The sequence below is a fragment of the Sus scrofa genome, chromosome 1 (assembly GCF_000003025.6).
Source record: "Sus scrofa isolate TJ Tabasco breed Duroc chromosome 1, Sscrofa11.1, whole genome shotgun sequence".
Classification (NCBI taxonomy): domain Eukaryota; kingdom Metazoa; phylum Chordata; class Mammalia; order Artiodactyla; family Suidae; genus Sus; species Sus scrofa.
The window spans coordinates 135,890,505-135,918,029 of NC_010443.5; the positions used below are offsets into that span (position 1 = coordinate 135,890,505).

The 27,525-nt window shown below is 36.2% G+C and overlaps 1 protein-coding gene across 9 annotated transcripts in view; it reads left to right on the forward strand.

Annotated features, from left to right (window-relative positions):
• Positions 1-27,525, forward strand: part of DPH6 (diphthamine biosynthesis 6) — a 445,353-nt gene that overhangs the window by 312,947 nt on the left and 104,881 nt on the right. For 5 of the 9 annotated variants that reach the window (XM_021098165.1, XM_021098179.1, XM_021098184.1 and 2 more), the window contains exons 12-13: positions 11,404-11,612; positions 27,212-27,325. The exons of 2 other annotated variants lie outside the window; for them this stretch is intronic. The gene's annotated coding sequence lies outside the window, so the exon portion shown is untranslated. The remainder of the gene's footprint in view (positions 1-11,403; positions 11,613-27,211; positions 27,326-27,525) is intronic. 2 more of the 9 variants (XM_021098169.1, XM_021098200.1) reach the window with 2 other exon arrangements.

Genomic DNA, 27,525 nt, shown 5'->3' on the forward strand with positions numbered 1-27,525 from the left:
TAAGTATCATCTTGTGTTTTTCCTTTTTCCATATCTTTTTAATGACAATGTCATATAATATGATGGTTTTATGAGTGGTTTTGCTATCTCATTCATCAGAGTAATCAATGGGGAAAGAAGCCATATGGGTTGCAGTCCATTTGTATTGGACAGGACAGATGGCATTATTGATAGATGGAAATATTCCAAATATTTATTGTATAATGATATCGCAGGGACTCTGACTTCTGAATTTTAATACTTTACTTTCTACAGTAACTGGCAAATTAAGTAATTTATTCAGTTACCATGTATCCATTTGATCATATCAATGTGTGAATTGTAGCATTAATTACCTTTCACCTAGTACTATATTTTATATGATCAGCATTTCTTTTTATAAGCCTTTGTGTTTACTTCTCTCATTTCTGACCAAGCTATCAGTTTGGTCTTGAGGATTTTAAAGCTAAAAACAATATTTGGAGCCAATTGTATGTGAAGATAGGATGCCAAAAATAATCAAGGTGAGGATTCCATAATGATTCTTTCCCAATATCACCTTTGTCCTATGGGAGGCCAGAGGGAAAGAATCTTTAAGAATCTTTTTTTTTTCTTTTAATGATTGTTATTTTTTTCCATTATAATTGGTTTGAATCTCTACGTTTGTCTCTTGCATAAGTTATTACTCTCAACAGATTTCCTAAAAGTATGTTCTAATATAACTGTGGACATAAGGACATAATCAGGTAATTCAGGTTCTTGTTTATGTTTTTTTTTAAGTAATGATTTTCATTTTTTCCCATTATAGCTGATTTACAGTGTTCTGTCAATTTTCTACTGCACAGCGAGGTGACCCAGTCACGCATACATGTATATACTCTTTTTTCTCACATTATCATGTTCCATCACAAGTGACCAGACATAGTTCCCAGTGCCATACAGCAGGATCCCATTGCTTATCCATTCCAAAGGCAATAGTTTGCATTTCTTAACCCAGGTTCTTGCTGTGTTTTATTTTCTCAATTTGAAACTGAGTTATTCCAGGAAATGTTGCTGCTATTGTAGTATCATTAATACACCATCCTCCCAAATGTTTGACACCATTCCAGAATCATGTTTGCATAACTAGAATTAAATCCAGTGAGAAAGAGAGTTCTTCACTTTTTACTTTGGTGTTTTATATTTTTATATTCTTTAAATGAATACCAAATACATATGGTAATCATGCCTTACTTTTGCAATTGCTAAGTTAAAAATGATAGTTTGAATCATTCTAAAACTTCTGTTGCCAATGTTTTATTTTTAAAATACTATCAACCCTTATTATTGCAGGCCTATTATTTATTTAAACAGTCCTGGGAGCTCTCTGCTATTACCTCCAGGTTACTTACTGTTTTACTTAGGAAGAAAGGTAAATTCCTGAGTAGTGACCTTTTTTTCAAACTAAAAATTAGGGCACATTGTCCAGTGTTTTGTTTTTTAATTGTGAATTTGTTACTGTGAAAAATTTACAAAGGTATTTAAAAACTAAAGGTCTTTTACATTTCAGTTGTAAATGTATCAAGTTACCTTCATTACTGACTGACATTGCTAAATTCCCAGTATATAACTCAAAATTCAGTGTTTGTTGTGATGCTGATAAACAAGGTAGGTAGTGTACATCCACAAAGACAATTGGAAATAAAAAGTTTCGCTGTCTGCTTTCAAAATGTTAGCATGATCCCACTAATGAAATAGCAACTTTATACTGAATTTTGAAAAGATCAATCTTTTGAAAAAGTTCTTGTAGAAATAAACTATGTAATTGTATTGGAAGAGTAAATTGACCATGCTTTATTTAGTCAAAAATATCTAATAGTGTTCACTGGAGCCAGAGGACAAGATAACTTAGACATCCAGAGACATCCCATCCAAATAGACTCTCTATGTATGATTTACAGCAAAAATGCTTGCATTCTTACTGCCCTGCAAGTACAGATGGGCTAAATACACCCTGATGATCCTAGATTTCTCTAGCACTCTAGGACAATTTCAGAAGCATTGATTAAACTGGCGTAGATAATATTCTGATAGAAATCTCGGGACCAAAAATAAACCAAGAGGAAAAGTAACACTAATTGAAGTGATATGGAATTTGAAGTTGTCTACCTACATTTACTGTTTCTTTAAACAAGTCAAAGTCAAAGTAAAATAAATGACTATTTTCTGCCTATTTTGTTGTCAGTAAAGCCTTCCCTTTCCTTTATTTATGGTAAAATATATGAGTGCTTTCCAGTAAAATTTGAGAATAATTTTTAATCTGAACTTTGTATCAGAGTTGCCACTTTTTAACTTTCCCTGATCTTTTCTCAACTTGCTCATTATCAGTGTTTGCCTCTCTCCCTCTCTCTATTCTGCTTTCATACTCTTTCAGGCATTGAGAGACAGAGAAATTAAAGACAGAGAGACAAATCAGCTATTACTTTGAATCACCAGATAGGGAAACTTCCTCTCCGGCAACACTGCAGTGTGGTTATATTGCCATGTGGTCATTGTTATTTTAAGGTTTTATTCCTCTCTTCTTACTTTGTGTTGTATATTTGGAGAAATTTTGTTACATCTTTCCATTGATGGAAAGAAAGAAAAAATATCTAGAACCAAGCAGTTTAATTGCATTTATAGTGGATGAATGACTTTCTTCACTGTATTTTGCTAGAGAATTTTCTCATGAAAGTTCTTATCCAGAGTTTTGGGTATGACCCGCCCTCTCCCCATGCCCCTAAGGAAGCTTATACATTGCTAAAAGTAAGACATGGAGACTAAACCTCAAAATTCAATTTGTGTTCCATTAATTTCATATAGTCCCAAGTTACTTAGAGACAAACAAGAGGTATTACAATTATGGTTTAAATAAGCAAGGCCTGTGTAGAAGCAAATTTTTTAAAATAATATTTTAAGAGCCCAGAATATTTATTCAACGAATCTTCTTTAAAGTTGTAATGCGCTTATAGAGGAAATAAAGTAAAGGTGCTCAATAATAAATTTCTAAATCTAGTCCTGTCGTTCGAACTTTAATTTAATCAAATTTATCAGAAAAAAAATTATCTATAGGCCCCCCACTTAATCTCTGAAGACAGGATGATAGTAACTGATCATGCTAGTGAATAAAGAAAGAAATTTTGGCATACTAAGGCAATATATAAGCTGCAGTTCTTGAACAAAAGCAGCCTGTCAACTACGGTGCATTTAAGTATAAGAAAGATTGATGTTTGCCAAATGTCAAATCAAAGAGAAGAAAAATGTTTTCAAGCTTAGGAGATTGCCAACAATGAAAGGGAAAATAAATAAAAATTTAGATGTACAATATTGTTATACCTTGTCAAGGAAATGTTAATTGAAATCAGGCCTCCTTTTTGAAAAATCTATTTCCACCAAAGACTACTCAAGATCTGACAATGCAAAAGTAGAATTTTAAAAGGTACAGAGGAATGGCTGACATTAACAAAAATTGTGCAGTTAAATTATCAAAAAGCTATGCCCTGTATTTCATTGTCAATGATCTCCTACCGATTAATTAGTGTAATCGGTTGTATTTTAAAAGAAAGCTAGGAGTTTTGAAAAATATCGACATGAACCATGTGAGACTCCATCATCAGTTCAGTAGTTAAAATATGCAGCTTTCTGTTTATTTCTTCTGCGTTATCAGGTTTATGACATTTATTTGGTAGCTAGATATTGTTTTGAATGTGCAATGATTTGAGTTATTAAAATACAGTTCTCTTATGATCCATGTTAAGAGCATGCAATGCATTCAAATAACTGGGTAACATTAGGCCTTTCATCTCAGAGCAGTATGTTTCATTTCCCTAGGGTTAGGATTAAATTGAGATTTTTGTATTCATTTGAAGTATAATTGTAATGAGAATATTTAACATGGGTCAAATGGAGAATAGCGGCACCCTGGAAGTGCTTGGAAATCATTTGCTTTTTTTATACCTTGTTCCACAGTGGGATTGAAAATGATTACCACGCCTTGTTTAACGATGTCATATTGTTCTATTTGTGAACCTAATGAAATCTTTGGCAGAAAAGAGCACAAATTGCTCAAATGAATTTTAGAAAATAAGAAGGCATTTGAATCAAATAATTATACATTTGAAATACATGAGATACTATTAACAGTCTTTACCTACAGAAAATCAGAGATATGTATATATATATATTTCAACTCTTAATGTGTCCTTTTTATTCCCATAATGGAAAGTGGGGGGAAATAGTATTTTATTTGCCCACAGACATGGGAAAGAATTACCCAGCAGAGCTATATACCCACAGCGGATTTCTCCAGACTCCTTTGTCCCCTGAAGCAGTCTTTTTATTTGAGCACCGTAAGTGATTTTCCATCTTTCTCACTGGAATGCTCAGGTATATTAGCACCACTCTCCCTCTCAGGACATTGACTTTGTTAAAGCCAAGAGGAAATAAATTATTTCTTTGTGCTGGTTGTTTGTGAGAGCTAAACTGGATCAGCCTGTGAGATAAAATTGGCCTGCCACTGAATGACCAGCTACTGAAAACCATGTAAAAATTATACTAGTTGGGTAGTATCACAGATCTTAAAGAAAGTTTCTTTATGAAACAATGCAAATGTCAATAAAATTCGTTAAGCTCTACATGATATCCAGAAGCTGTTTTAGCACTAAAACATACCCAGTGATTGCTTAGGGCTAGATTACACAGTCTCTGAAGAAAATGATAAGTTGGGTTCATGTAACAAGCTAAAATAATATAAAATTTTCCTAGAGAATTATGGAGTTTTGCCCCAAGTGGAAATGTATTTATGTTGAGCACATTCTGGGATAGAAGCTTGTTTGAATGGCCTGATATATCCAGTCATTACTTCAGGAAACAAAGAAGTATTGTTTATCCAAGAATTATTAAAGAGGGGAAAGTATTCCTTTTGATACACTCCCTGTGGCAATGTGGAAGCTTCTGTGACCACCATCCTTGGTCTTCCCAATACCACTGGAAGTAAGTTACTATTCATTGTTTATGACTGATGAAGGCTTTTCAGATGTCCTAGAAAACAGCCACTATACTGTACATAGTAGAGGTAATCCACATCAATATCTGGAGTAAAACAAAGATGCCTAGCCATAACATTGTAATTTAAGATTATTCTGGAGGTTCTAGACAATTCAGTAAGGCAATGAACTGATACAAGATTTATTAGAAAAAAAAATGAGAGCAAATTTTTATTTTCATGAAATATATAATTTACATCAAACAAACTAAAATTGCCCAGGGTTTATTCATCCTAAGAAGAACATGATAAATTGGGCTGACATAATATGTCTTTTCTAATACATTTTCAGACTCCTACTTTAAGTAAATGTTTGTTTTGTTTTGTTCTGTTTTTGTTTCTGTTTTGTTTGCTTTTTAGGGCTGCACCGTGGCATATGGATGTTCCCAAGCTAGGGGTTGAATCAGAGTTACAGTGCCAACCTAAACCACAGCCACAGCAACACAGGGTCCGAGCCACATCTGCGACCTACACCACAGCTCAAGGCAACGCCCAATCCTTAACCCACTGAGCAAGGCCAGGGATCAAACCCACAACCTCATGATTACTAGTCAGATTCATTTCTGCTGTGCCACAACGGGAAATCCAGTAAATGGATTTTTATGTCGAGCACATTATAACATGGAGAAACTCACAGGAATCGACTGGAAAACTACTTGAACTAAAAAGAGAAATAATTAAGATAGCAGGATACAAAAATAATATACTTTAAAAATCTTCCATCTATCAAGAATACTTTGATTTGAGGGTAGGAAAGAGGAGAAGTAAATTCATGTTAATAGTAACAGTTATAAAATATCTAGTAATATCCTTAATACAAATTGTGTAAGACCTTTGTTTAGAAGGAATGACAAAACTTTCCTAAGATACAAGACAAATAAATAAAGAATTATGCTTCTGAATGGAACTGTTGTAAAGATGGTAATTAGTGTACAGGTGTAGCTTGAGCACATCAGTCAAAATTCTAGTGGGATTATTTTAGAAACATGAAAAAATTATTCTAAAATGTTTAGGGTTCAGAATAGCAAAGGTATTCATAAGGAGAAATATCATGTATTAAATGAAAATATTTTCTAACACTGTATTTTAAATGACGTAGTATGACTGCAGCCAAAATCTACACTTAGATCAGTAACATGGAACAGATAATATAAAATTAACCCTAACATTTCTATGAACCAAATACAACAGAAGCTCCAAATGATGTAGATAGGATAGATTATTCAGTGAAGGATATTAAGAGATTTGGCCAGAACTGAGAGAGTGAAAAAAGTGACACAATGGAATTCAGACATTAAATATAAGTTTTGAAAATTTTTAATTACATAGGAATGTTCATGAAATGGAAAAATACATGAAAATATTTATTCAATATGAGCCTGATCTGGTAAAATACATAGACACACACATGCAAAATAAATTGATAGGAATTTTACCAAAATGATATATATGGGGAAAAGGTGAGGGGATGCTGCTATGACTGCAGGTGATTATAGTTTTATTCTTTTTTGTATACTTTTTCCCCAACTTTTTCTTTCAATTATTGTACATTACATAATCAGAAAGATGAAAGATTTTGACTTTGGTTTTTAAAGCAGACTTAATGCTATTCAAGTATAATCGTCCCTTGGTGTCCCTGAGGTATTGGTTTGAGGGCCTTCTTCAGATGACAAAATCCAAGGATGCTCAATTCCCTTATGTAAAATGTTGTAATACTGGCATATAACCTGTGAATATCCTCACATATACAGTTGATCTTTGAACAGTTGGGTTTGAATTGCACAGGTCCACTTATACATGAATCTTTTTTAATAAATGTACAATCAGCCCTACACATTTGCAGATTTAAGTAACTGCAGATCCAAATTGTCATTCGTGATTGGTTGAATCTTTGGACGTGAAACCATGGATGTGAAACTGAAGTCATTGTACTGCACCACTTTATATAAGGAACTTGAATATCCATGGATTATGTTACCTGAAAAAGGTGCTGGTTTCGGTCCTTGGTGGAAATCAAGGCACCACTGTACTTTAAATCATCTCTAGATAATTTATAACACCTAATGCAATGTAAATGATATGTAAATAATTGTAAATAACATATGTGTTATGTAAATAGTTGCTGTTGAGACAAATTTATGTTTTGCTTTTTGGACTTTCTGGAAATTTTTTTTTCAAGTTTTTTTTTTTTTTTTTTTGTCTGCAGTTGGTTGAATCCATGAATGCTGAACCTGCAGATATGGAGGGTCAGTTGTACATAACAATAGTATATATTTTCTAGCATAAAATGCTTACAGATTTTCTTCAAGAAGATACAGTTCTTTTGTTATTTTTTGTCTCTAAAACCAGCAAGCCTTTATTTTCTTTTCCTTTTACAGTGATGGACAGTTAGAATAAGATCTGTAAGCAGAGAACATACAGCAATGCTTATCATTATATTTTCAATAGCTAGCATACTGGCTGACACATACAAGGTGTACAATAAGTATTTGACTAAAGAAATAACTAATCAATACAAAACTCATCTATTTCCAAAAAGTATTAAGAAGTTAATTATTTCAAATAATCTGTTTTAGGAGTTTTTGTTGTGGCTCAGCAGGTTAAGAACCTGACATAATGTCCATGAGGATGTAGGTTCAATCCCTGGCTTCAGTCAGTGAGTTAAGGATCTGGCATTGTCGTGAATTGTGGCATAGGTCACAGATGAGGCTTGGATCCCGTATTGCTGTGACTGTGGCATAGATTAGCAGCTGCAGCTCTGATTCGACCCCTAGCCCAGGAACTTCCATATGCCACAGATGCGGCCCTAAAAAGAAAAAAAAATGTTTAAAAAATAATATTTTTCTAGGTTGTCATTTTTTTAAGGGTACAGTCTAATCAAGAAATGTGAATCATTTGATTATGTAATTTGTACTAATTAAAAATGTTCCCATTTTTATTTAACCTATTTAGATGTGGTATAATACACAAGGCAAGAACTAAGAAGACTAAAGAAACATTTTTTTTAGCTTACATTTTCTTCTATTTCACAGAGTTAAGTACATTTTTCTCTACTTCACCTGAGATAGCAAAGTGTCATATTCACATCTCCTAACTCATGTGTATCAGACCCTCAAACAGAATCTTTGAACTCCATGTCCAATGAGTTCTTTTTTAAAAAAATTTATTATAGTTGACATAGAAAGTTGTGTTTCAGGTGTACAGCAAAGTAAATCAGTTACACATATACATATATCGATTCCTTTTCTGATTCTTTTTAGGTTATCACACAGTATCAAATAAGAATTTCCTGTGCTATACAGTAGGTCCTTGTTATCTATTTTACATATAGCAGTGTGTATGCTAATCTCAACCTCCTATTTTATCTTTCCCCGCCACATTTCTCCTTTGGTTTCAAAGTCTTTGAGCCTGTTTCTGCTTTTAAATGCTTTTGTATCATTTCTTTTATGGGATTCTACGTATTAGTGATTTCATCTGACATTTGTCTTTCTCTGTCTAACTTCGCTTAGTATGATAATTTCTACCAAAGAAACATCTTATCACCATACACTTTGCCCTAAAATTGTGTAATTTTCATGGGGAATCTAACGTATTTCTTTGGGGGAGGCTAAAATTTCTCTCGTGGGAAAAGAGAAACGCTTCTTTTTTTTTTTTTTTTTTTTTTTTTGTCTTTTTGCCTTTTCTAGGGCCGCTTCCGCGGCATATGGAGGTTCCCAGGCTAGGGGTTGAATCAGAGCCGTAGCCAGAGCCAGAGCCAATGCAGGATCCGAGCTGCATCTGCAACCTTCACCACAGCTCACAGCAACACCGGGTCCTTAACCCACTGAGCAAGGCCAGGGATCGAACCCGCAACCTCATGGTTCCTAGTCGGATTCGTTAACCACTGAGCCACAACGGGAACTCCAGAGAAACCCTTCTATCGCGCCTCTCCTTTGAAGAGCTCAATATTTAATTCTTAGAGAACCATTTTGCAGTAAAACAACTCCCTGAAATCTACATTATAATGACATCACAACATGGAATCCTTACCTTTCTCCTAGTCCTAGTGTCCTCATCTTGAGATTTTGTTCGTCTTTCTTCTATTATCTACCCACTCTCCTTCTGCCTCCTTCCCTAGAGTCATTTATATTCAGCTACTATGCTGAATTATATTAAGCCATTGTGTTGTAAATGAATTACCCCATGCTTTTTTTAGGACACAAGAACTCTCCATATAAAAGCTAGATAATCTGTCATCTTTGATTTACATTATTTAAAAAAAAATGACATGAAAAATAATTGATCTAGAAGTCAAGAAATTTGAGTTCTAGTTCTTACTGTTTTTCTCTGAGCCACAAGTTAAAATAAATCGCAGTTAAATCAACTGTAGCTTCAACTTTAAAAAAAAAAATCTTAGTTTTTTTAATATATAAAATGATTTTTTTCCATTATACCTGATTTACAGTGTTCTGTCAATTTTCCACTATACAGCATGATGACCCAGTTACACATACATGTATACCTTCTTTTTGCTCACATTATCAGGCTCCATCATAAGTGACCAGACATAGGGAGTTCCCGTTGTGGCGCAGTGGTTAATGAATCCCACTAGGAACCATGAGGTTGAGGGTTCGATCCCTGGCCTTGCTCAGTGGGTTAAGGATCCGGCGTTGCCGTGAGCTGTGGTGTAGGTTGCAGACACAGCTCGGATCCCATGTTGCTGTGGCTCTGGCATAGGCCTGTGGCTATGGCTCCAATTCGACCCCTAGCCTGGGAACCTCCATATGCCGCGGGAGCGGCCCTAGAAAAGGCAAAAAAATAAAATAAAAAAATAAGTGACCAGACATAGTTCCCAGTGCTACACAGCAAGACCTCATTGCTAATCCATTCCAAAGGCAATAGTTGCATCTATTAACCCCAAGTACCCAATCCATCCCACTCACTCACTCCCCTTCCCCTTTGGCAACCACAAGTCTATTCTCCGTGTCCATGATTTTCTTTTAACAGTCTTTGACCATTTCATTCATTTATTTACCCAACCAATGCCATTTATTGAATTCTTACTAATTTCTCAACACTGTGCCAGGTATTTATTTGGCATATAGAAATGATTGAGAATTCTCACCATCATGATACAGTTGCATTGCTTTCTTTATGAAACTATGAAGGAAATGTTTATAACTGAGATGGCAAATCTTAATTTCTGATTGAGCTTCCTAGACAAGGGCTTTTGAAATTAGGGCATTAAATTGTGTGGTATCATTTTATCATGAGGACGGCATGTAATTTTAAAATAATTTCTGTATTTAAAAGCATTGGGAATGTTATTTTGTAAGAATGCATTTATATTTTTATAATCTCTTCCTGGTTGTACTCACAGTACATACTACCTATATTCAACTTTTAAAAATTATTGAGCAGGCAACTTTCTTCCACAACACCTTTTCAGATTAAAAACATGACCCTATTAGGCTTGTTATTATTTTCAAAATATAGGAAGGTATGGTTTTGGTGTCCCTCAAAAAAAACTTACATTTCATTTTTGTTCACCTGAGCAAATTGCTTTTAAAAGAAAATATCCAGATAGTTTTCCAAGATGAGTAGTGCTTCCTGCTTTTCACTTGACTTCAAGGGTGGAATAAATGAATAATTTTGTATGCAAGTTTCTTGGTTTGCTTACAACTTTCTGCTAAGACTCCAGAGACCTTTAAGCAAAAGATTCCACCAATTACATTTGTTGTATGTGTATGTGTGTGTACATTTTTTTCAGAAAGCATATGTTAGTAGGGCTATTAAGCAATTAGCTTCATGCATATAGATAGTTCATTTTGCACCAAACCATATGATGTGATTGGAATTTATAGAAAACCATCTTTCTTGCCAGGAATTGAGGCGAGTTAATTCTCTAGTTTGGAGAAGGGTGGTCTTATGGCTGCAATCTGTACCCTTGAAAATTAGGAGCCTAGAATTCTATATTAAATAGCTTAGAAAGGCATATAAAATATAAGCTTTATTTTTATTAAATGCAGAATTTAGCAAGAGAAAACCTTAGCAAGTAGAGTACCTGATTCATATTGCATGCTCACTACATGTTTAACTTACAATAAGATGAAAGCAGCAGGGGTTGAGATTAGGGTTTGGGGTTTTTTTAATAAAATATGTGCCGTGAGGTCTTATGTCTTTGTCAGATTTGGCTCTGAGCTTTCTAGCAGTCTATGCAAAAAGGGAAATGCAATCAGTGAAGGAATCTGTGATGTCAATGAGATAAAAACAAACTGGCTGCTCAGGAAAAGCCCAACTATTTCTAAAGATTTAATAACTATTTCCAGAGTGAACGAATGATGCTGAAATCTGAGAAACATTTCTCCTATTTGTATTTTTAGGAGGTCGCTTGGCTCTTCACCAACTTTACAGCAAATGGTAGAGAACTTCATCAGACTATTTTTAGGATCAATGTCTAAGAGCTGTTCAGAAAAACTGCTTCTATGGAAGTGAAGCACAGCCACAGCCTGATAATACCCCTTAATTCAAACAATATTCTGAAAAACCTAGAAATCCTGAAGCAGAGGTGGGTCAGTTGTGTACACTTCAGGTATGTGTACGTTTTCCATGTGTAAAGTAAAATTCATTGCCACCTTTTGAAGCTCTAGTTGCACTTTACAAAAAGAGCATGTTACCATCTTGTCTCATTTTTATAGCATTCATATCCCCAGCCACAACCATTAATCAGGTTTTTTTTCCTCTTTTGGGAATGGTGGAGATTATACTAAAAATCCTTGGAATGTCTACTACAGGATGTAAAATTCTACATGATTAGCCTTTTGTAAATATTAAGCAAAACCAGTAAATCAAATGATCAGATTAACATATTTTAGCAGAAGTATCCATATGAAAGGAAATGTTGACATTCTTTATGAAAGCTACTTTTTCCCTTTACTGCTGCCATTTTTATTGTGGATTTCCCTGTTCAGCACTTAGTTCCAATGTTTTAAATGATCCATTTCAACACTAGACAGCAATATTCTTCCAGTCATATGAGTTTTTGGTTGCATTTTATTACGTTAAAAATTTCAGAGCTCTACTGTGAATTACAGTATTAACATTCCCTATATTTTAGAGGACTGTGTTCACAAGAATTAGTATGATTGGATTGGGTCCACGAATTCTTTGTTTGGGTCTTTGATGAGAAAAGTCCAATGCAATTTAGTCTTTGGTAGTAACTAGGCTATGAATTTATTGCACAATTATAAAAAATTTAAAAGTGTAAAAACAATGGATAATTCATTCAAGAAACCCAAAGAAATGTTTGATTTAAAGGAGGCACCCAGTTGAAGATGGTAAAGTATTCAAGTAATAACCAACCCACCTAAATATAGTTTCTCAGGACTTTGTTTATAACTTTGTTTAGCTCAAAATGCAGTTTTCTTAGAAACAATGCTATAAATTCAGGTCCATCCTGAATGGATGTTTCAGTGCCAACACTATATCTACCCTTAAGAACTTGCTTGCTGGTGGTGTGGAAAAAAAGGCAAGGACACAAATAACTCAGCAAACCTCTTTTCAACACATTGTCAAGTGCCTTATAAAGCAAGCTCAAACATGGCAGAAAGCCACCACTGAATTTCAGAGTTGAAGAATGCATAAATTGTTACAAACTTTTTCTATAGATCAACTACCCACAATTTGGGAGGTTTGTTATTCTCAACCCCTTGTTATATCTTCTTCCAGCATAAGTACCTCACTACCCGCTTGCTCCCCAAAATGTAGGGGGCAGGTATAAACCTGTAACACCTAATGTTCCCACTGATATGGTAATTGGAACTTGACAGGATTTCAGAACTTTACCCTTTTTATTAACCTTAGAATCTCTACCAAGGACTCCCCTGTCACTTTAGTAAATGATTAATATTGATCCAAAAAATGACAAATTGACACACTTAGAGATTTCTTTCTATTCACTACAAGTGGTAGAGTTTCTGAACCATAATCTATTATCACTTGTAGTAATTCCATTTTATGATCTATTTAGCATAGTGCATATTCTTGTTAATATTTTGAGCATCGTATATACTGTTTTACCTTAAATTTCTTTCCCTTCTTGTTCCTCCTCCTCTTCTTCTTCCTCTTCTTTTTCTCTTTTTAGGGCTGTACCCACAACATATGGAAGTTCCAGGCCAGGGGTTGAATCACAGCTGCAGCTGCCAGCCTATGCCACAGCCACAGTAAAGCCAGATCTGAGCTATACCTGCCACCTACATCACAGCTCATGGCAACACTGGATCCTTTAACCAACTGAGCAAGGCCAGGGATCAAACCCACATCCTCATAGATACTAGTCAGATTCTAAGCCCACTGAACAGCAACCGGAACTCCAAATTTTTTTTTTAATTGAAATATTGTTGATGTATAATATTATATGTTAACAGGTGTACCATATAATGATTCACAATTTTTAAAGGTTATACTCCATTATAGTTATTAAAAAATATTGGCTGTATTCACCATGTTGTACAATATATTCCTTTTTTTTCTTTTTTGGCCACACCTATGGCATATGGAAGTTCCTGGTCCAGAGATCAAACCTGTCCCAGCAGCAACCCAAGCTGCTGCAGTGACAATGCTGGATCTTTAACACACTGCACCACAAGAGAGCTCCTCTTGTAGCTTATTTTATGCCTAATAGTTTGAACATCCTAATCCCCAACCTTTGTCTTACCCCTCAACCCTTTCCTCTCCCCTCTGGTAACCACTAGTTTGTTCTCTATATCTGTGAGTCTTTACTATATCTTTTCTGTTTTATTCATTAGTTGGGTCTTTTAAATTCCGCATATAAGTGATATTGTACAATATTTGCTTTCTCTGCCTGACTTATTTCACTTAGCATAATGCTCTTCAAGTCCGTCCATGTTGTTGCACATGGCAAAATGCCATTCTTTTTTATGGTTGAATAGAATTTCATAGTACATACATCTACTTTATCCATTTATCCATTGATTAATACTTAGGTTGTTTCCATATCTTGGCCATTATAACTAATGCTGCTATGAACATTAGGACTCCCGTGTCTTTTCAAATTAGTGTTTTTTGTTTTTTTGGATATATACCAAGAATGGTACCATAAATTTCATGTTTGCATTTTGAGAATAGTTTTTCTTTTTCCTGAAGATCCAATTTAAGTGTGATTGTGAGCCCTATCCTGTTAAAGGATGAATACCTCATTTTATCAATACTTACATTTTTCTCCTGGTCTCCCAATCAGAGGTGCTATTTAACATCTATAATAGCACCCACCCCAACCTACCAGCCAGCCCAAACCTCCAGTTCTTCTGTCTCTCCTTGGCTCCCTCAAAGTCAAATTCCTAAGACTGAAGTTCCCGCATTGATAGGGACAAGGAAAAGTGCCAGCTGGCCTGTGAGGATCCCTGTGGGAGTCACCAGCAGTGACCAGGAGACAGACTTTGAGACACTGGCTCAGGCATAATCAGACCAGGTTTCTGGAACCTGGTTAACTGGGCCTAACTCATTAGCTGTTATATGAAGGAGATCCCCGGGTGAGAAGTCAGTGTAGCCAGGGCACTTTTGCCAACCCAGAGAGACCTTTAAAAATATTTTAATAATCTGGAAAATCTGTAGAACCTTACCTATAAATATCATCTGAGATTCAGACCTGCTCACAACCTATCATAAGAAACTGAATCTACAGACTTAAAGCAGTAAGGATAAACAATCACTTCAGTCTGCTATCTAAATGTTTCCTTGTCTTCCATACTTGAATTAGACCTTCTGCTTTGAATGTGGGTTCAATGCCTATAAGACTTTTTTTTTTTTTTTTGGTCTTTTTTAGGGTCACACCCGCAGTTTCCAGGCTTGGGGTCTAACCAGAAACGTAGCCACTGGCCACAGCCACAGCCACAGCAATGCCAGATCTGATCCATGTCTGCAACCTACACCACAGCTCACAGCAGCACTGCATCCTTAACACACTGAGCGAGGCCAGGGATCGAATCCGCAACCTCAAGGTTACTCTTCGGGTTCGTTAACCACTGAGCCATGACGGGAACTCTCCAATGCCTATGAGACTTTCAATATCTGTTTACCCAAACTTTTTTTTTTAACATTTCACTCAAAACTTAAAAAGATGATAATGTCAACATATTACAAGAGAAAAGTTACAGACTTTCTTTTAATAGTTGACTTAACAATGTTGCATTAGTTTCAGGTGTACAGCAAAGTGAATCATTCACACATATAAATATATCCATTCTTTTTTCCCATATAGGTTTTCACAAACTATTGAGTAGACTTTCCTGTGATATATAGTAGGTTCTTGTTAATCATCTATTTTATACAGTAGTGTATGTATGTTATTCCATCCTCCTAATTCTTCCTTCCCCCCAACAGTTTCACCTATTGTTTACCCAAACTTTTGACTTTTTCCTTTTAAGCCTCAGTTTCCTTTTCTGTAAAATAGTTATATTAATAGCTTTTCAATATACTGTTACCTGAGGTTTAAATGAAACAATGCAAGGCAAATTCCTAGCACAATACTTGGAATATTTTAATGCCAGCTATTATTCACTTTTCACAGGATCTTCAATTAATGAATGTTATAATCCTATATGCAGGTACATAGCTAATTAATATGTTTGGGTACATGAACACATGCTGTGCACTGTGTTAAAATAAAAAGATGACTAGAAAAATAGTTTATTATTGGGTATGAGGCGTTTTCATGCTTTCAGACACTATCGGGCTATTGTGTACTCTGACGGCTTGAAGAAGCCTAGGGTTGCAGAGACTCGTGTCAGCTTGTGGCTTCTGGGCTTTTATCCCTAATGAGGAAGAGGTATTCTCTCTCTCTAGAAAGAAGGAGATCCTTTGTCAAGCTTCAGGTCTCCCTGTACTCATATATTATCTTTTCCTTTGACTTTTGCTCAAAACTGGGGAATAGAGCATATCTTAAAAGCACCAATGTCAGGAAACCCCGGGCCTTTTTGTTTCTGGGCAACATGAATGAGAAGACTGTCATAAAAGATATGGAACCTTAGGAGGCAATAAATAAAAATGAATCCTAGAGGGCAGCATGAAAAACTGCAGAGAAAAACTCTGTTAACAAGTAAATGAGTATTTTTAACGAGGTTTTCTTGTCATCCTCTTAGTCTGGCATCGAGTCTTCATTTGAACCCTGTCATATTAGGTGCTCTGAGCAAAAGTCAATTATATTCTAGAGACCCGATGAAACCTAAACATCAAAATAAAAGTTTGAAGGAAGCACTGTGGCACACCATTTGCTGGGAGCTTCTTTGAACCATGTCTATTTGCTTCCTTTTGCCCCTTGGTGTTTTATCATATTCACGATATGCATTTTTTGTTTTCTGATTGTGCTTCTCGAAAGTCTCATTCACAAGTGGGTGTCATTGTCCCAGTCACTTACTGGTATGGCATGGACTAATTACTGAACTTTCCTGATGTTTTCTTCATCATCCCCGAGGTGGGAAAAAGTCCTCAGATGATATCAAAATCTCTCACCTAATTCTCTAGTGATTTTTAAACCAAAATTCTTTGCATTATTTTAACTATAAAATTTTCTAGCCTGGAAAACACATATATGCTGATGGCCCATCTTTGAAACAGTCTTTTTAAACCACTTTCCTCCTGTTCTTTCCATGCAACTATCTTCATTACTGCCAGTGAACAGCCTCCATGACAATCTAGATTAATCAGTGAAAGACAAAAATAAAGAAAAAAAAATGTAAAGCTGGACTTATATATGAGAAATTATTAAACAATAATTACAGAAGTTAAAGAATAACCAAATACTGTTTATTCAGCTTAGGCTTGCTTGTTTGTTGATAAGATGTTCTTGGTTAAATGAAAAATCCCTGTCTTTTTTGTAAAGTTAAGATCATTTAGCAAAGTCAGATTTAGTGAATGTCCCAATTTCTGTCTTTGCATTGTTCTTAGAAAGAGAAGAGGTCTGTTCTTTTCTTTTAATGATACAATTTATGTAAATATTTTACTATGGGAATATTAATCATAGATATTTTTACTGTCTCAACAGATACATTACATTTGCCCTTGTTACTGGTATTAATTTTGAGTTGGAAGAGGATTTAGTGTTATAAATGTGTGAAACACTCTCTTTGATCTATTAGAACTTTTAATATAACTTAGTATAAGCACATATCATTTTGAGTTACAGCATTAACTTACATCTCTGTTTCTTCCCCCACTTCAAGACAGGTGGTTTCTGGATAACAACACCTTGCCTGCCTTATGTTCATTCCTTATCATCACATAGGTTCTTGGCATGGTGCCTGGCAAATAGTAGGTGCCCAATAAATGCTCTGTCATTAAATAGATGAATGATATCGATGTTAAAGGGGCATGCAGATTGTGTAGGGTTGCTATAAATGTTCAAATTCAGTGTCTTATAAAATAGTGTCAGTTAGTTACCTGCATCTTAGTATACGTCAATAAGTGTCTGAGCACCCTATAAAGGCTGATACTCAAGCTTAATCCCAAGCTGGTAATGTGGCTCCATCTTATGTAGCAAGAAGGATTTGGTCACTGAAAATCTTTCCTTGGAATGGGACTTATAGTTGTTCACACATGTGGGGAAATAACAGTTAACTTTATAGTAATTGTCAATGGGGAAATGTAGAGCTAATCTGATTTCAAATGGGACCACCCCCTTGAAGGAGGCAAATCATGGTCAAAGGGTAGGGTAGAATGAAGAGGGAACTGATACATACGATCTACTTGGTGCCAGCCACTGCGCCAGGGGCTTTACATGTTACTTCCTGTAGTTCACAACAGCACTTAGAATAGGTAGTCTTATTCCTTCTTATTAATGTGGAAACAGATTCCTCACAGCTATCAAATAGGAGTCCTGGAATTTAAACTCAAGCTGTATAATATTTAAAACTCATTTCTTTTTCTTTGCTTTTCCAGGGCCACACCCTCAGCATATGGAAGTTCCCAGGCTAGGGGTTGAATTGGCGCTGTAGCTGCCAGCCTACACAACAGCCACAGCAACACAGGATCTGAGCCATGTCTGCGACCTACACCACAGCTCCCAGCAATGCTGGATCCCCAACCCACTGAGTGAGGCCAGGGATCGAACCCGCATCCTCATTGATACCAGTCAGATTTGTTTCTGTTGCGCCAAAGTGGAAACTCCCTAAAACTCATTTTTCCCCACCATATCAGAGTGCATGATTGTGTTTCACCCTTGTCTTAAATCCTTTCTAGAATAAGGCAGAACACAAATCAATTTTACAAATTATTCCCAACGGCTTTACCAGAAGTCACATCCATCTTAGTAATGCAGAGGGTAAGTGTCAAGGAGGGTCTTCGTAGTGGAAGAGCACAGACTTTGACTTGAAATGAACTTTTATTTGTATCCCTGTTCTGCCTCTTAGTGATCTTGAGAAAGTTTCTTAAGCCATGCTGATTTTTAATTATATCATTTATGAAATGAAGGTATTCATAGAATTCCGAAATGGCAGTGCAATGCCTAAAGCAGAGGACCTTCCAAATGGTGCTTATTCACCCTTCTTTCTGAGGATGCCACTTAAAGAAGGACATGGCCATTAAAGCAGCTCAGAAAAAGGAAAATATTGTCTCTAGGAAGGGCTTAGTTGGTTTTATGACAAAGGGATATCCCTCAAGGTATGCGTCAATTTAATGTAAAATGCCCTTGACACAGAATGAAATATGGCCTATTATAGTGAATTTATATTTTTGCTTGTCATTTGCTTCATCAGAAACTGATTAATGATACATCTTGAGATTCATCAAAATTTAAAACTATTTTTATACACACTACTATATATGAAAATAGACAATCAACAAGGACCTACTGTATAGCACAAGGAAATGTACTCAACACTTTGTAATAACCTATGTGGGAAAAGAATATGAAAAAGAATGTATAATATGTATATGTATAACCAATTCACAAGCACAACACTGTAAATCAACTCTACACCAATAAAATTTTTTAAAAAATTAAGATTACAAAAGTACCTTCAAGGAATTTGCAAATATTCTGTAAATTATAACCAATGCCATAGTAAATGCAAATGGGGATGTCAAAACAGGGAAAGATAACTCCAGGTTTAGAGGATACTTCTAGATTTGGGGTTTTCTGGGTCTTTAATCATTGGAATGCACCTTCGGAAGCTAAAGGAATATGAGAAAAATAGAGAAGGGACACCAAGAAAATTAATTACCTTTGTGGTACAAACATAGGACTAGTGACAGAAAAACTAAAATGTAGTGTGAACAAAAGCTGGTGACAGTGCTCAAACATTTAATCAAGACAAGTCATTTAAGTTCAACTTTTTTTTTTTTTTTTTACTTATTTATTTATTTATTTTTGTCTTTTTGCTATTTCTTTGGGCTGCTCCCACGGCATATGGAGATCCCAGGCTAGGGGTCGAATCGGAGCTGTAGCCGCAGGCCTACGCCAGAGCCACAGCAACGCGGGATCCGAGCCGCGTCTGTGACCTACACCACAGCTCACGGCAACGCCGGATCGTTAACCCACTGAGCAAGGGCAGGGACCGAACCCGCAACCTCATGGTTCCTAGTCGGATTCGTTAACCACTGGGCCACGACGGGAACTCCCTAAACTTAAAATTTAAAACTACTTAGCCACAGAAGCTCAAAACTGAAGCAGATAGCAAAGTTCAACACCACGACGGGAACTCCAAATGCAACTTTTAGAGTGAGAGAACAAAGGAGTGATCATCTCACTGCTTGGAAAGCATACTACAGAGTTCAAAGTTGAAAGAAAAGGTCATCACCATTCACTTTCTAGGCTGTTTCTGTCCTCTCAAACCAGGATGATTTTCAAATTGGAAAAGGAGAACAATAAACCCGCTGATAACAATAGTACTCTATTATTGACACCGGGCTTTTAATGCTTCTTCAAATCCCAGAGCAAATGTTCTCCTGAAGTCAGAGTGGACAGAAATCATGAATTCTAACTTTTACTGGTGAAAAGTAGGATGGTGCCCTTGACACTCTCTTCTTGTAAGCTTCAAATTAAATTAGAATTATGACTACATTTTAAATCAGAAAGTATACTAAATCAAAAATAATAATAAAAAACAGCAGGACATAAGTCATTATTGACCCCCCCACAATAAAAACAGCTAGGCATAAACACTTAACACTAAGGAAATTTAAAGTATTGCATCTGGCAGATATTCGCCAACTTATAAATGGACACCACTAAACAATTCTGTCCAGTCCATTTTCAGCAGTTATATCAATGCATTCGGCTATTGGCAGTACATTTACAACTTAACATAGCTAAACCATTCAGACTGGAATCCCACTCAGAACTAGAACATAGTTAAACAGTGTCCTGTAGTAGAAAGGCTCAGGCTTTAGAAAGACCTGGGTTTGTACACAGTCTTTCCAAATGACTAGCTGTGTAATTATAAAATAAGAGTAGGAGTTCTCATTGTGGCTCAGCAGGTTAAGAATCTGACTAGTATCCATGAGGATGTGGGTTTGATCGCTGGCCTTGGCTTGGTGAGTTAAGAATCTGGTGTGGGTTGCAAACTGCGGCATAGGTCACAGATGCGGCTCAGATACTGCACTGCCATGGATGTGGCATAGGCCAGCAGCTGCAGCTCACAGCAGCCTGTGAACTTCTGTTTGCCCCAGGTTCAGCCCTAAAAAAGGAAAAAAATAAAATAAAATAAAATAAAACAAGGTTAATAGTACCCACTTGTCAGTTGTCATGGTAAATCAATGCAATATTTGAAGAAATTGATATTTATTGATTATCTCCCTTGAGTCAAGTAACTTAATATTTAATATTCTTGGCAACTTAATGAGGTAGATATTATAGAGCCAGGCTTTGAACCCAAGTTTTAGTTCAAATTTCATGTGCCTTCCACACCACATATAAGGTGCCTATTATATACAGTGTTGTACATCAGGTGTTCAGGATTTTTTTCATTTTGCATGGCTAAACTTTATACCCATTGATCAACAACCCCCTCTCTTCTTCTTCTGCCAGCCTTTGACAACTGTCATTCTGCTTTCTGCTTCTAGCAGTTTCACTACCTTGGATATCTCATGTAAGGGAAATCATACAATCTTTGTCCTCATCTGACCGGCTCATTTCACATCACATGATGTCCTCTAGATTCATCCACATTGTATCATACGATAGAATTCTCTTCGGTAGCTAAATAATATTCCATTGTGTATATACACCCCATTTTCTTGATCCATTAATTCCCTGATGGACACTTAGGTTGTTCCCACCTCTTGGCTATTGTGAAAATGATGCCATGAACATGAAAATTCAGGTATCTCTTTGAGATTCTAATTTTAATTCTTTTGGAGAAATACCCCAAAATGGGATTTCTGGATCATACGGTATTCCTCTTTTAACTTTTTGAGGAACCTCCATACAGTTTTCCATAGCAGCCGCACTACTCTACATTCCCATCAACGATGAAAAGGAGTTCCAATTTCACTGTATCCTCACCAGTACTGACAGCATGTTATTAAAAATAGCTCACTTTTGTCAAGCCTGTCCAAAATATTCAACTTAATTTTTATAGAAACAACTCTACTTTGTTTCACATTCATATTCCATAGGAATATTTAATACTAAAGTGAAAGTACAAAATGTCAGTAACAATTGCAACTAGCATGTTCAAGATCATTTGTAAATGCACAACTCAGCTGATTGGGATGAAGTGACGAGAATTCTGGAGAAGAGCTAGCAGTCTAAATAATTCATCCTCCATGAGTGTCAGTGCAGTGTTTTTAAAGAAATGGAAAGGACAACTCATGTGGAGGTGAGTTAAGAGAGAGCCTACTCCTTGAAATGAAAGGATTGGACAAGAGGACCTCTGATGCCCTTCAAGATCAAAATAAGCCTTTGGGGTTGACTAAAAAGCACAGAATTGGATTCGAATTTCATCAGGATCATATATTAAATAATCCTTTGTAGGTGTTAACTGAGTGTACAGATTTCACATCTTGCACACTGACCCCTCCCCAGATTTTCTTTGAAGACATTAGAGGAATTGTACAGGCTTTCTTCTAGTTTAAGAGGTTACACCTCTATTTTAAAGCTGATGCATCTAAAATGCACTGTGAGGATGTGGCTTCAAGTGCTAACTCTGCTTCTGGCTGGTGAGCAAGGCAGATTTTTCTGCAGCTGTTTCCTTTTTACCAAATGAGAAGATGGAAGAGATGATGACTGTGGCTTTGTCCAAACCTACATTTTAGTAAGTCTCTGACTTTTAATACTTTCCATGCTCAGAAGTTCTCATGTGAAAGTTGTCATTTATTTGGTAACAGCTGCCACCAAAAAGGTTTATCACAATTTGCAACTCTGCCTTCTAAGTAGTAATCAGCCTGAAGTTTTTCACTGAATATCAACAACTCCATTCCTTGTAACTACACATCAGGCTACTCTGTCGTAGTCATCCATAGTGAGTACCAGATTGCCCTAGTTTCTGCTTCAGTAGTAATTTAAGAAGTTCCTGCTATGTCACAACAGGAGCAGCAGCATCTCTGCAACACCCCAACCGGCACAGTGGGTTAAAGGGCCTGGCCTAGGTCACAATTGTGGCTTGGCTCTGATCCCCATATGCCACAGGGCAGCCGAAGAAGAAAAGAGAGAGAGAGAGAGAGAGAGAGAGAGAGAGAGGGAGAAAGAAAGAAAGAAAGAAAGAAAGAAAGAAAGAAAGAAAGAAAGAAAGAAAGAAAGAAAGAAAGGAAGGAAGGAAGGAAGGAAGGAAGGAAGGAAGGAAGGAAGGAAAAAGGGAAGGAAGGAAGGAAAAAGGGAAGGAAGGAAGAGAAGGAGGGAGGGAGGAAGGAAGGGAGGGAAGGAGGAAGGAAGGAAAAAAAGTATAGTAATTTAAAGCACTTCTCTGTCCACAGTTTGGAAACATGAAAATAGCATATGTTATAAGCTATACTCCAGTTCATTGAGTACCCAGCTGATGTCTCCTCCTCTTTCACGACAAGTCAGCTGATCTGGGTTTTGATGAGCAGCCCTTCAGTCCTGGTGGCCTGGTAGCTTTCAAGGACTTTGTAGTTATTACTCTTTTCTCAACATTTGATTTTTCAGGTGGGATGAAATCATTTCAAAAGTAGATATAATGCCAGCAATTGTTCATGTTTTATACAGCTATTGAACACTAGACAGTGCTGGTTTTTTGTTTGTTTATTTTTGTCATTTGTTGTGGATTGGGTTTTTCTACCACATTAGGGCTGTATTTTCTGTCAAGTTTTCTACATATGTATCTCCCCTGTCAATGCCATCCTATTACTCTTAGTCCATATCTTATGAAAGCTTAAAGCAGAATACCCTGGAGGTTTTCAGTTCCATATTTCCAATGGAGAACCTTAATCTACCCACACGATCAATGCTGGAGATGGCTAAAGGAGCCCAGTTGTGTTTAGAGTTATTGAAACTGCACACCAAAATGCGAATACTACTGTCTGAATACCCTTTAAGAACTCACACAAGTCCATGACTTCAAATGTTACTTACAGCCCTTTGAGTTGAAGAATAAGCTAGGTTTCCAAGGGCATGATCTAACTGGTATAAACTCATGTATCTAAAGATACACAAAAATCTTTTGTATTAAAGGAGACACAGCAGGAAATGCAACTGCCTTCCTTTTCCAGTGGAAAATGGGTCAAGCAATTCAGAGCAATCAGTCAACCTTAGTACATAGGTAACTTTTTTTACATCAATGTTTTCATACTATAATGATCCTCCAGACCTTGCCATTTGAATTTCCATGAAATGCGGGAAGTTTTAATCCTGCTTGTAGGTTCAGATCTGCTCCAGGCTTTGTTGCCAATCCTATTACTTTACAGGATTTTGTGTTTATTTTCATAACCTAGAAGTCTCAGAATATGGATTCCTACTCTCCCAGTTATTGCACTTCTAAGTTTCTTTTTCTTTTTCTGAAAGATTTAGAGTAGCTTTCCTAGAACACTGTTGATGTCATTCTTCTAGAAATATCTTGTCTATCAGACTTGGCAGAATTAATCCACTGCAAAAACTACATCTACACAAACACAACAAATACAGAGCATGAGTATCAGCTTTGAGAATATGCAGATACATTTATTGATTGTTACATTTACATCTGTTACAGTTTGTTTTATTGGAAATTGCATGAATTGGATTCTGCAGCATGTATTTTTTTTGCTGAACCAGTCGTATCCCAACAATCTATCCTTGGCCTCCAGAATCTAGCAGGGGAATTTATGCTGATGATTTGTCTTTCCAGCAATGTTTTTGGCACATCTAAGTACTACTTTTAGCCCCAGGAAAGGATTCTAATATCCAGGAAATATTTGTAAATAAAGCCTTACTAATATTCATCTCTATAGACACCTTAATTTGGTTGATGCTACTGTTTCCTAAAAGATGGTTCTATTGTAATGTTGCACAGGAAGGAAGAAATTCTAGCTTAATAATTTGAGATTGGGTTTTTTCTAACATAATTCATTTGCTTTTAGTTTATATAATAATCAGTGTATTGCTTTGGTCCTTATAGATGTCTTCTGTCAGTTGCATAATCAATTTTTATACTGAACATTAGACAGTGTATGGTATTTCAAAGAAATTTAACTTGAGCAATTACTGATTTGATCCAGACTCTGGAGCCTCTGTTTGTCAAGAAGTTAATATTTTTTTTAAAGATAAAATGACTTTATAATTATTTTCTTATCAATTACAATTTTATAGTCTCCTGATTAGCTGGCTTTTGGTGCTTAACTTTACATTTGAGCTCTGCAGGGTCCTTTTAGACATTATTATTGCAAAGAAAAATCAAAAATCAAAGTGAATTCTTAGTATTATACTTGAAGCAATAAGGTGCAATTGCTGAAACAGCAGCCAAGCATTGTGCTATAGAACTAACTCACAGCTTGGTGCCCAGTCCCTGCTGAGAAGGAAATGTAGGGAACTGGCAGAGTTTTACTACATCTGCTCCCTGCTGCTAATGACCTTTAACCTGTTTCATTCCTATTATGCTTACTGTTTAGATATTTTGCTTGCAAAATTAATTCTTTAGCTGGGAGAATGCATGAAAGAGAATATGGTTTGTAAAGTAGGACTGTTTAAAAATTAAAAGCTATCAGCAAGGGAGATTAAAGGTGATAATGAGTGATATGGTTACTTAATATCAATTCAAGGGGAGAAGCCAGGTTTTAAGGCTGGAATTTTCTCAGTTTCAGTTCTTTCTGTAATGTGGGCTACAGCTTTAGGAGGTGTGGTCCTTGTTTTGCATTGTGCATCCACACCATGCCATATAAAAATATTTTATGTTTACCAAAGAGATGTAACAGTATTTTTTGCTTTGAAAGCTTTGTTGCTCTTCCAAAAGGTGCCAAAGTTTTAGCTATGCGTAGCCTCTGAAAACAGTCAGGTTTCAGCAACAGTATTTTATCATAGCCAAGAACTAATGGACTACCTATGCCCAACTCTTAGAACCTATGCCTGATCACCCAAACAAAATCAACAAGAACTCAAAGAATAAGTTGGCCCTGAGACTATTCTTAACGAAATAATAATGTCATTTCTACAGCTATAGGCTCTTGCTGTTTCAATAATTTTCACACATTTCTTTGTTCCTTGCCTTAACTTTCTAAGACAGTCAAATAGGTGTGGGTTTTTAGCTGTAGAACTGGAAACTTGCAAATGTGAGTTATTTATCATAATTGGACAAAAATTCTCAATGGGTCCTCATAAATCAGTGCACATCCTGTCGATGGGGAGCCAGGTGATCATCTTTAGAATCGCAGAATCATCCTCACCACTTACTCTCTTTGTTGTCTGTCAATAATCATTCACAAAGCCATTCTACTTCCTGAACAGAAGCCAAACATATTAGCTTTTCAGCCAAAATTGCACATTATTTTTGGTAATAACATGATTCGAAACATTCTGCAAGGAAATGCAGGTTATTCTACTACAGCATTTCTCAAATTTTTACTCTAAAAAGAAAAATGCTTGCCAGATATCCAGTTGTAGCCTGCATTCTTTTTAGTATACTGTTACTTTACATATAAAACTATAAAATTAGCAATGAACTCCTTTACCTATAGCTTTTTATCAACTATACAACCAAAACGGACATAAAGGGAAAGAGTTCACATTGTGGCTCAGCAGGTTAAGAACCTGACATAGTGTCTGTGAGGATGCAGGTTCAATCCCTGTCCTTCCTCACTGGGTTAAGGATTTGGCATTGCTGCAAGCTGTAGTATAGGTTGCAGATGTGGCTTGGATCCTGTATTGCTGTGGCTGTGGCATAGGTTGGCAGCTACAGCTCTGATTCAACACCTAGGCCAGAATCTTCCATATGCTGCAGGTGCAGCCCTAAATCACTTTATTGTGACACATGCTCTAATTAATTTAAAAATTATTTTCACAAATATATACATACCTTTATTTAGAAGGACGATCATTTTAATAACCATAATACTGATTAGTAAAGAAATATCACTAAACAAAGATGTCCTATTAGATATCTATTTCTGCATACTGCTAATGAGCTACTGCAAATTAATTCTTAAAAAGTAGGACTCATGATATATGTCTTAACCAAATAAGTGCTGACTCCTATGGTTTGACTTCTTTTCTGGCTGGTATAGCTATACTGCAAAGTGACATGTAAGAACTCATTTCTTCCACTATTTTTCTTTATGTGAACCATTGTAAAACCTTCTTTTGAACAGAATGTCATGGTATCATTTGGCCTCTTCTTCATACAAAGGTGATATTTATATGTTAAGCCTGCCTAAGTTCTTTTCCTGTTAGTATGATACACAAGGTACATTACTGAACTGCAATATAATTTCTTGATGTCAGATCATAATCTCAGTTTATTAAATGTTAGAAAGCTAAAGTTTTATCCTATTAAAATATCTTCAGTGATGCATTTTTACTACAAAGCAGAGTTTTGTCCTTATAACCGAGCAATAATAGTGAACAAGAATGACTGTAATATTCAGTGCCCAAGTTTGTGTATGTTAGTGCCAAATGAACACTTTAACCATTGGTATTTTAAGTGTTTACTGGCATCAACACAAATGCAAGCAAGGTCTTAAATATATGTAGCAGTATCCAAATATTAGGTGATTGTCTAGATGAGCCTAAATGTGCTTATGTTATTCTCATAGTGATGCTGAAATGGGAATTGGTATTATACTCATTGACAAGTGAGGAAATTGAGAAGTTAAGTGACTGTCCTAAGATCACACAGCCAGTAAGTGGCAGAGCCAGGATTCAGTCTGGTGAGTATCAGTGTTCTCATTCATCAGAAGAGACAATTGGGAGCTCCTGTCGCAGCACAGAGGAAACAAATCCGACTAGGAACCATGAGGTTGCAGGTTCGATCCCTGGCCTCGCTCAGTGGGCTAAGGATCCAGCATCGCCGTGAGCTGTGGTGTAGGTCCCAGACGTGGCTCGGATCTGACATTGCTGTGGCTGTGGT